Source organism: Acanthopagrus latus, chromosome 8 (assembly GCF_904848185.1).
Source record: "Acanthopagrus latus isolate v.2019 chromosome 8, fAcaLat1.1, whole genome shotgun sequence".
NCBI lineage: Eukaryota > Metazoa > Chordata > Actinopteri > Spariformes > Sparidae > Acanthopagrus > Acanthopagrus latus.
Window position 1 is genome coordinate 29,034,315 of NC_051046.1, and position 11,311 is coordinate 29,045,625.

General features: G+C 41.2%; 1 pseudogene; it reads right to left on the reverse strand.

The window, feature by feature from the left end:
* Window positions 1-8,211: 8,211 nt before the first annotated feature.
* LOC119024202 lies at window positions 8,212-9,911 on the reverse strand (annotated as a pseudogene).
* Window positions 9,912-11,311: the final 1,400 nt, after the last annotated feature.

Here is an 11,311-nt window from a genome sequence, read left to right on the forward strand (position 1 = left end):
TGAAGGACAGTCCATTTGACAGGCATGTGCAATCTGGCAGTTTGCACAAACACACACACTTGTGTTAGCAACTCCAAGACCACATCTGATGCAGGAAAGTTTCATGTTGTCGAGCCTTCTTAGTGTTTTAAAAATAGCGATTTTGATGCTGTATCGTGACTATCCAAACTAGATTCGCCACTGAGAGGGGAATACAGGAATCTGTCCGACACGCTTAATCCAAGGAGGAAACGTGAAGCTGTTACTGCAGTTCAGGGGTGTCTATTTTACCCTTTTCAATGAAACGTACTCTTGTGCATATATTTTCGTGGATGGATTTGCAGAAATGGGCTATGTGATGGTAAAAAGGCTTTAGTGGTCGACAGAAATATCAGCACGCTGCCTCGCCTCTCTATGCATCAAGCAAACAAATTCCCAGTCAGAAGCAGGTGGCATTCATCAGGCAATCATTCAGCCCCAGTGACACACACACACACACACACACACATACACACACACAACTCCGCCCACACACAGACATACCTCCAGACACACACACACACACACACACACACACACACACACACACACACACACACACACCTCCTAGTGACAAGCAAAAAACACATCCATGTCGATACATTCTGGCCCCTAATTATTATAACATAATAATTACTGGACTATATATATATATATATATATATATATGTATGTATATATATATATGTATGCATATATATATATACTTATATATACTATACTATATATATACTATATATATATATATATATATATATATATATATATATATATATATATATATACATATATACTTGTATATATATATATACTGTATATATATATATATATATATATATATATATATATATATATATATATATATATATATATATATATATATATATATATACTTGTATATATATACAAGTTGTGGGGCGCAGAATCATCCACCATGACCACAATGTCTCCAGGAATGAAATTGTGCTTGATTTTGTTCCATTTTTGGTGCTCCTGAAGCTGTGGTAGGTATTCCCTCTCATTCCTTTCCCATCTCTTCCAAAAGAAATCAGACATGTACGTCATATTGTCATGTCATATTTGTCTCCATCTACGTACAGAAAATGTAGTGGCAAAACTACTTGTCTATATTGGCAAATAACTGACTTTTACTAAGCAAACACTCACAGGTGGAGTCTTAAATCAAGGATGAAACAGCTGATCTTCAGGTCAAAGGCATTTATTTCACACAGCAGGATACATGCAGTGAGCTCTCCTGGGATGAACTGATTTCTCTCTCTGATGCTTCCCTTTATATACTATTGTGGTCCGGGGGTTTCCACGACCTTGGATCCTCCTTCTTTTTGGCCTGATCGATTACCCACGATTAGCTTCCATTCTTGGATCATACAATAATGTTTTAAAAATAAAGCCAGACACCCCCTTTTCATCCCTCTCCCTTCCCGGTGACTTGGGTATCATCTGGCAATAGTCATCTTTTGTTTTCTTTCATACTTAACAGCCATTATCCCCATATACAGTAACTGTGACTCCAATGTGCAATGTATTTCTCCATTGTTTATACATTGCAGGCCTTTCAAGTACTTTTCTTCTACACACACAGAACAGGTGAACACTTCTAAATAGGGTGATGGTATTACAGATCAGGTTTTAGACACTAAAGTCCCCTTTGGTCTTTATAAGGACCAACATAACAATCTTCCTTCGAGAGGGCTCGTCAAAAACATGACACAATGACATGAATATGACAAAGATGTAATAATTCATGCATTATATCATTCACAATAACACCAATCATGGTGTAAAGGTCATGACACTTACATCCTTCCTTATCTGATAATGAGTATCAGCCAATATGGGAGCACTCTATCTATTAAATGGATAGGTAAAGCCATCTGCCGGACCACCCGGCCCCACAATAATCATTAAACAGATGCCTAACTTACCCAGGCCACATGAGGGGGGAAAACGTTCTCCCTATTTAACGTCATGAGAGGTAAAATTGCCCTGGCATAAGGCCTCCAGTCTTACCTGACTGAGTACAAATACAGACAGACATTGTCATGAGACTAAACAATATTTCAGTAAGTGTAATGAGTATGGCTATAGTTGCCCTGTAAGTAATAATCCCTTCACCGTTATGTAAAAACATGCATAAGTACTTGTGCTATAATGTGGTGCAATGCGGTATATCCCACAAAGGAGACACTCAATTACAGTAGTTGCTCAAAGGATAACAGTGTAGTCTACCAGTAGTTGCCACCACATCAGACAGTGTGTTAGACATAAGCGAGAGGAACTATGTCCGTGAGTGAAGTGCAGGATGTCTAATTTCCTGCTATGTCAGATGTGTTTCAGTGCGCAAATAAATCATACATGGTTCTATATATGTACCACAGAGTGTGTAAAGGATAGGGGTTCATAAGCAAAAATATCAATCCCAGCAATTGTGTCCTTGCCCAGGCCAGCTTACGAAGGTACTCCTTCTTAGGTAACGTTTTGTTTTTGTGAAAAATTTTGTTAATGGTATTTTTTCTCACCCAGCTGACTGAAGCAGGCAGAGTTAGGTAAGAGCCTCTACCAGCCCCAGCAATCGGACTTAAAATGTGCGGTGGTCTTGCAACCAGACAGTCCACCAGAGTTCCTGGAAACTTCCTGCCTTCCTGTATTCCCACACTGTGGTACAGTTCTCACTCTTATGCTGGCAACAGTACTTAAAACATTTCTACGTAGCTTTCTGCATGAGTCGTATTGCTTACCCTTATCAAGATGCTCATGGACACATCACATGATGTGTTTATTTTTAATAACAGTATTCTTAATACAGAAACAGGAGGAACACATCATGGATCTGGTTGAGGTCCAGGCTTTACTTAAGGAGGTAAACCTCCTTAGGTCAGTTTTACAGTGCACACTAGATCAATCAGTTACTATCAATCATCCTCTTGTGTCACTCAAACGTCCCTGTTTTTATGTGGTATGTTTTCTTGGCGTCTGGTCAGACGGACAGAGAACAGTAAGAACTCTGCCCAGTCTTAGCAGCATGCCTCCCGACACCATGGGTTATTGATAGTCCTAATGACGTATTACCCTTACCTATTCCCCTTTATGGCTAATGTTCCTCCAGAGTCCCTTCAGACTTAGTGATGTCCCATATGCCTTGTATAATTTAGTGAAAGCATCTGATGCTTGTTGTAGCTTATCCAATCATGTACCCCTGCCTTTAGGAACGAGTGCCTGCTTGCCATTCTTTCAAGCACTTACTAATCACAGCAATCTTGTAATATGCTCACTGTAACACTACAATGTTATTTATAACAAAGTATTCCAGATGGTTGGTGAAAAACCAATAGTGCATCTTGCTGTTGCAGGTGCAGCATTGACGAACTCCACAAACCGTCTCTGCGCTGCACAGTAATGTATATCTTGTATCCTAGCCCTCCGTCGGGAGGGAGACAGGTACATGCAGATACCTCTTCCTTTGTACTTCTTCCACTGTACACTAACCTTAGCCATGCCTGTAGTTTGGGAGGCATGTTTGACCAAATCATATTGTGTCCATTGTCCAGAATGTTAATCACTTCCTGGCTGCTTTGAAACACCAGGATATAAGATGCTCCTGCTGTCCCAGGATACAGGCGGAAGGGATTGCTTATCTGATTAGAAAAGGGGTTGGCCCAAAGAAACAAGACATATTTGACTGTCAGCCTATAGGTTTGGGTTTGTATCCACAAGTCTCTGCCAAGAGGCATAATGATGCCATCATTCAAGCTGCACCTAACAGCAAAGCAAAGCCATCGTCCCAGTACTGATGCAGCCTAGGTTCCAGGAATTGTCTGGCTAAGCAGCCCCTATGGTCTGTGTGGACCATCATCCAGTTATACATGGTGTCCTTTGGAGTGTTCCACTTCATGTAGGGGGTGATGGGGTCTGAGTCTCTCCTCCAGGGGTCATACCATTTGTTGTAATAGCCCAATGCATTGGGGTTGCATCCATTTCATGGCAGGCCCACCAGAGTGTTTATCATTTTTGGGCTTGGACTGTGGTGGCTGATGTCAGAGTCTTTATGTATATACTCAGCATATGGGGTTACAAATAAACCATAGGACCATCCTTTGACAGTCTTACCAGCCGGTATATGTTGGTCACGCAGCATCTCCCATTGTTGCCATCTTTGTTCATATTCAGTATTAGCCTAAACAGGTCTCGCCTTAGCACAGGCTATACAGTCAGTTTTATCAGTTTGTATTGAGGTATAACGCATCCATTCTAGCCATAGATTTTTGTCATCACATCCTGTTTCTACGGCTAACTTGCTTTCATAAGTAACATTGTTTAGGTATGTGACTCTTGGTCCTACTTGGAAGTCAGCCTCGGGGCTGGTCGTGGTCGGGCCACATGCAATAATACTGTAATATTCAAAACAAAATGTCCTTTTCATTCAAAATGACAACAACAACAGGAACTAAAATAAAAAGTCATTTCCATTTTTACATAAATTAAAATACATAGTTGAACATTTCCTCTTTTTGTTTGCCTTCAAACATTGTGTCCATCACTTCAGTCATGCATTCTTCTATATTTCTGCATCTGAGAATGGCATCTTGTGCTTACCCAAAATCCACACCACTCTAAGTGAGCACTGTTGCTTTTTGTTGTTCTGTCATAGATGTGACAAGAATCCTGCTTGCAGCTTGACATGATGATTTCAGTGCATTTATTTTTGTTGTTCTTACCTCTTAATTTTGAGGAAATGTCTCTTCAAAATTCCTATGCTTTGTCTCATAATGCTGTTTCAAATTAGAAATCTTCATCACAGCTATAGTCTCCTGGCATATTAAGCACATGGGTCTTGTGCTGGTTGGAGGGAGAATTAATGCACATTTTTCAGTCCATTCTTCTGTGAATTGTCGATTTTCACTGTCCACCTTTCTTTTAGCAGTGAACTTGTAACACACCACAAAAGACTGTCCCACAAAATGTCTCGTATGTCTTGTTCTTAGATATTTTAATTTAGGACACTTTCGTAACGTATCCTTGTACAACAGCAGCATCATCTTGCACTGCAGCTCCTTTAAACCTTTTACTTGGGTGCTCCTCCATGATTTTCTAAGTAGGGAAAGCACCAGAACATTAAATACTTTTTTGTTTGAACAAGGTGGTACTCATCATCTGTGCTCCCCCACTGAGTTCCTTTGTTTCATTTGAGCCAATAAATCACTTTTTTGTCTCTCCACTATTCTGGTCTGAGTCTGCATTTGGGTCCAGCCCCTGTAAAGTTTTTGTACTTTTAAATAAATGAGGTCTAGTTAACTCTTTACTAATTTTATGTTTAAATATTTATTTAGGCTATTTATTTATTTTAAAGGGAATACAAGTTGCAATGTGTGAGTTCCAAGCCGAATATTTAACTTATTTAAATAAGTTTTCTTTTTAACATGATAAATAATTAGGAGAAATAGTCTGTAATCCACACAACATAATGTCTGAATATCATATTTTGACATTAGAATGTGTATTTGCCTAAACTAACGGATTAACTCACATCCTCTGACACCAAGGACCACCCTCTGTGAGCTAACTAGTGCCAAAATTACAGTTTTGAAAGAGGGAAATCAGGAAATTACAATTGGATTTGAACACAGAAAGCCAGTCAAAACTATTCACTACAGACAACAGACACTACAGTGTGAATTTACCATTGCAATAAATGGCAGATTCTTTAAAATCTTCAATGATGAGTCCTTCGATGGAACTGACTCTGCTTAAAGCAACATAAGCTTGCCTGGGTGCAAATATCTTCTTTAGAGAAACAACTGCATTGTCCACTGTTAAACCTCACATTTTATGTATAGTACAACTGTAGGCCAAATGAAGGGTAAATTGTCTTCTTTTGCCTCCACGGTTATTGACTTGATCTTCCTCTGGCTTTATATGGGTTGCATTTTGTGGTATACATGGCCTGCGAAACACCTTAGACCTTTGGTTCTGTCCAGTTTTTGGATTATCAAAGACAATGTAAATTGCATCTGGAAAGCATCTATCATCACTGTCAACAGTTCCAAAGGCTCCATTTGTCAAACCATCTGACACACAGATATTTTAACCAACATGACACGAGCACCTACGCCCGGAGAAAGAGAGGATGTACTGAATACATTTGAGTGGTGGCCGATTTTCTCTTCCAATCTTCCAGTTTTAGCATTTCTCTCAAAATCTTGAGCTTCAATATCCATTATGTCATTACAGGTTTTACTCAGCATTTCTGCATTGTAAATGTCAACTTCCTTATTTGTTGCGTTATACGTTATACGTTGTTTCAACATGTGGATATCAGCTTCCAGGCTTCCTTATTCTGTTTAATAATTCAGCAAATGATACATCTTTTTGCCTGACAATTTGGCCTACACCAAATAATTCAGCTGAATTGAGGGAACATGTAGACATAAGGTTTAACAATGTGTGACACATTATGTGTGACTTATGGGCCAAAAACGCTTTCATGTGGAAAATAGCGCCACCTGCTGGTCATTTTTGGTGTGTAAGTTGGAGGGGCTAGTCTATACCACCCCTATAAATTCCATTTCCAAAAGTATTCAGGTGTGGGCACAGGGCCAAATATACAATTAAACTGGCACCAGAGCACCACCTAGTGGCGGATTGATAAGTCCTTTGTCAGGTATCCTCAAGAGGGCAGTGGCAATGATTATGCCAAGTTTCGTGTCAATCCGCCCAACCGTTGTGGATATATAAATTATTTGAATTCAAAGAGCGCCACCTTGTGGTCATCACCTAAACTTTTGCACACATCCTCAGGAGCTCATGTCAAAGTATTATCTTAAGTTTCATTTGGACACACCATTGTGGAGATATGCAACATTTCCTGTTTGGAAGGAAATCTGCAGGAAGTTGTTATTTAATAACTTGAGTATTGTTTGGCCTATCAAAATTCTTTTAAGATTTTTTGTCAGGAGGGTCCACAGATGCTGTGTGCCAAGTTTCGTGCAAATCGGTAAAATCGCCTGGGAGGAGTTCGAAAAAGTAGGTTTTCAACATTTTTGGATGTAGTGAAAAAAAACATTAGGCGAAAATGGGCGTGGCCTATACCACTACATGCTATTTGAATGTGCGACATGCAGCACCCCCTGCAGGCGGATATATGTAGTTTTTTGTGTCTCAGATATTTGCAGGAGTCTGGACCAACCCTCCAAATTGCAACGCCCTCCCTTGCATGGTTTAACCTGCAGCACTACTTTTAGCTGGAGAAAAATAAACATAAGAACTGCAAGCAGTTATGAACGGGGGCCAAGCCCCTCTGAGCAACTTGGACCCCATGCACCGCAGAGCCCACGGAAGTTGGCCCCGAAGGATGACGGGCTCGGGGCAAAAGTGAGGACACAGGCCAGCGTCTGAGCCGTGGTATTCACTGTAATGGGAAGTGCACTGGAAGTGCAAAAGGCTGAATGCATTCATTTGGATTTGTTGTGCAAAGCCATGCCCACATTGAGCAGTATCGACCATCTTCAAGATATGGCCTCAGGATTGGCCCTACATCATTCCGACAAAATGTCATAAAAATCGGTGTCGCTGTTCAAGAGATATAAACTTCCCATCTTTTTTAGCGCCCCCTAGTGGCCAGAATTCGCCAAATTTGGCTCATCCCCTCCCAGTGTCATGCCAACCAAGTAACTCAAATTTTGTGTTAATAGCTTGTAGTTTGACTGAGATATCAAACAGTTTACATTTTTATAGCTAGTTACAGAAATTTGTTTTTCACCAAGCAAATTTCTTTTGATAAATTTAGATCAGTTCCAGCAGCGGGTGAGGAGGTCTGAAGTGAGGGGCAAATGTTTCATTGTGGGAAGAGGTTCGGCCTTGTGTAGGCCTTTCAATAGCATGCTTATGTGTGAGTGGGACGAGGCTGGACATGGGGCCCTGAGGATAGTTTAACGGAAAAGTTAATGCCTCTGATGTAGACCTGGTTGGTAGATGATTTTATCTTAAGGACGGAATGGGCAAATGTGATGATGTTAGAGAGTGTTAGGACGTCGAAAGCAGGGAACGGGAGGCTGTAAGTGGAGTGGAAAGTTTTGTAACAATTCCATCCATTCAGGTACGATGAGAGCGTATGAGGGGCGATGCTGTTGAGGATGGCATCTCGGGAAGCGCAGACTAGATGTTCCAATGGCGGGCTCAGTTGAAGACGGTGGCTGAAAACGGTGGGACTGGGGTCGGAAGAGGTTCGGAGGCTGGTGCCAATTGTCTGAATCTCTGAAAAGAGAAAGATAGAGAGTCAGCGAATGAGATTTTATGGCCTGGGATGTGGGAGGCTTGGATGATGAATTGGTGTTGGGCTGAGACCAGGGTGAGCCTCCGCATGAACTGCAAGATGTCGAGGCAATGCGACCGCCCTTTGTTGATTATGTCAGGGTAGGGTTACGGTTACGGCGCTGTTGTCTGAGTAGATGGCGATGGTCTTCTTTGACCATCCATGACCCTAAAGGATAGCTGCTACCAGGACTGGATACATTTCGTATATGGTGGAGGAAGGTGTGAGAGAGGAGAATTCGGGCAGCCATGTGGCTGAGAAGTACCTGCCACCATAATAGCTGCTAAAGCCGACGGAAGGGGCTGCGTCTGTGAACAGCTGGATATCTTCTGGTTTAGTGATGTGGTCATCGTAAAAGAACGAGATGCCGTTCCAGGACAAGAGGAATTGATGCCACAGTTTTAGCTCCATCTTGCATGCTTCGTCCAGCAAAACGTGGCCATGGAGAGATGGGACGGAAGCAGCTATGGAGAGGAGGTGTAACAAGAAGGAGCGACCTTGGGGGATGACACGGATGGCATCGTTGAGGTGGCCTAGCAGCGAGAGTTGTTGCCGTTTGGTGCATGTGTGAGCCAGGAGGAAGTTTGAAATGAGTAGGGCAATCCGGTGGGTTTTCTCTGGAGGCAGGGATGCTTGGAGTGAAACAGAGTCTAGGGTGATGCCCAGGAATTCCAAGGAAGTGTTGGGGCCTTCCATTTTCTCTGGGGCTAGGAGAACTCCCAGTTCGTGGAATGTGGTGGTCACAGTGTTGAAACTGTGTAATGGGGGTGAAGATGGCGGTGTGACGATGAGAAAGTCATCAAGGAGGTGGAGGACATGGGGGAGTTTGTGGTTATTTGTCAGGATCCAGCAGAGCACTTCAGATAGAGAGTCGAATATTTCCGGGCTGCTTTTGCACGTGAAGGTCAGACGAACTGGGAAGTAGGACACTTTCTCAGAGTGAAACTGAAAGAAATATTATCACACATCTGATTACAAACCAGCTGCTCTGGAGCCATATAATGAATTGTTTCCTAAAGTGGCCAAACTGATAGCCATGAGTGCCTGAGAAAATATTTGTATGTGTATCTGTCTTTGCATGTAGGCCTATATTCCCCTTTTTCCCATTTCATAGGTCTCACCTAGAAAATTGCATTCCCATAATAACATGAGTATATTTCTGCAACCACGAGGTCTATTGGAGTAGGCCTTGTTGGTCTCATTTTAAAGAGAACACTTGTGAGATTCATTTATCTTTATATTTTTAAATTTGCTTAATTTCGTTTATCTCTAAAATCTTTTGGCTGTAAAGGCCGTACAGCATCAATAAATGTGGACTGAACTAAGGAATCACGTACCAGGTAAACTGTCATCCACTGTGAAATAGTTCTAGTGGTGATCAATAATTTGGGATTGTACTTTAATGAAACGATTGTACCTTTAATGAAACAACACAGTTTTGAGCACTGCTTTTCATGTCTAAAATCATCTGTCAAGGGAAATCCATGTAGTCTGTTGCATCGTCATATACTGTCCACCTGTTCAAGGTTCCTACATTGTATAATAGCTTCTTTACCCTGGTCATTGCATTTCATAGTGAAGTGTACTACTTTTATAAGCTGTTCTCACTAGTAAACCCAGTTTAGATTTTTAAGTTTTAAGATCCAGAAAAAATGTGGGCTATGTTGACCTTATTTGGGACGTCTTCTGGATGTCCAATAATTGTCTCGAAAACATATTTTGATGACTAAAGAACATACAAACAACAACAATTAAGACATATTAATAACATTCATTCTGGCTCCTTGAATGACGTCTTCTGGATGTTAGATAGTTATTTTCGTGTGCATTTCATGAATATAAACCTGGACTTTTAGATTTTTAGATTAATATTTATATCAAACTTATTTGTCAGTGTTTTGTTACGTTTTTGTGATAGTGTTGTCAGAGCGGCAGGTCACAGCAGCTACCCGTTGCGAACCCGAGATATAGCACCGAACTTGGAAGAAAAAAGTGACGAAGACAAGAGAGACACTCTGTTGCTTCTCACGGCATTCACACTGCAGCTCAACTCAGCTGTGTGCAGGAGGGCCTTTTTATTAAACATGCCCACATGACAGGTGGCTTGACCATCACAAATTAAAGCACAAATTATATTTTGCTCACCATCAAATAAACAAATAAACAATCAAAAATTCAGAGCACCACTCAAAAGATAGTTATTACATGCTATGTAGCAAGCCTAAAAAAAAGCAGGTTTAACAAAACAGTAAATACTGTGATTTAATCAGATTTAAAAAGATGCTATTCGTAAGCATTAGACATACATTTAACTTAATTATCAGCTCTCTGTATTTTAATGCAATATAGCTAACAGGTGAATTTGGAATTGTGTCGTTATTCTACAAATGCAATCAATACATGGGTTTTATGCCACTCTGTCCGTAGGTGCTGCATTGAAGTTTGAGAATGGGCTGCCTGGTCTCCGCCACCAGATGGCCCCCTTGCAATGGGTGGTGACAAATGTGGGCGGAGGTACTTGCCTCAGTGTGGGGGACAAGTGGGCGAAATGTTTAACTCTGCCCACGTCGAGCTACTCCCTGATTTGCATACTGCAGCCAGGGGCTTCTCCACAGGACAGTGGAGGTGATCTCACTGGGAACTCACAGCTGGAAGTGCAGAGTGTTTACTTCTTCACCAGAATCTGCTCGTTCTTACAGGAAACAAAAGGTATGAGACTAGTTAAAGTGGAGGAGTTTTTCCCAGATCTACAGCTGTTCCTTGACTTAGTTAAATATTTCTCCAAAAAAACACAGGATGCTTCAGCCAGCAGGCGTTTACTGACCAAACAACTGGTGTTAAAGCTTTAATCAGAGGCAAAATTTTATCATTCACATCTCATGCGAATTGACTCTACACACAGAACTAGAAAAAGCTATCATAGACTTAAACAGCTCACTCTCAGCCAACCAATCACCTGACTTG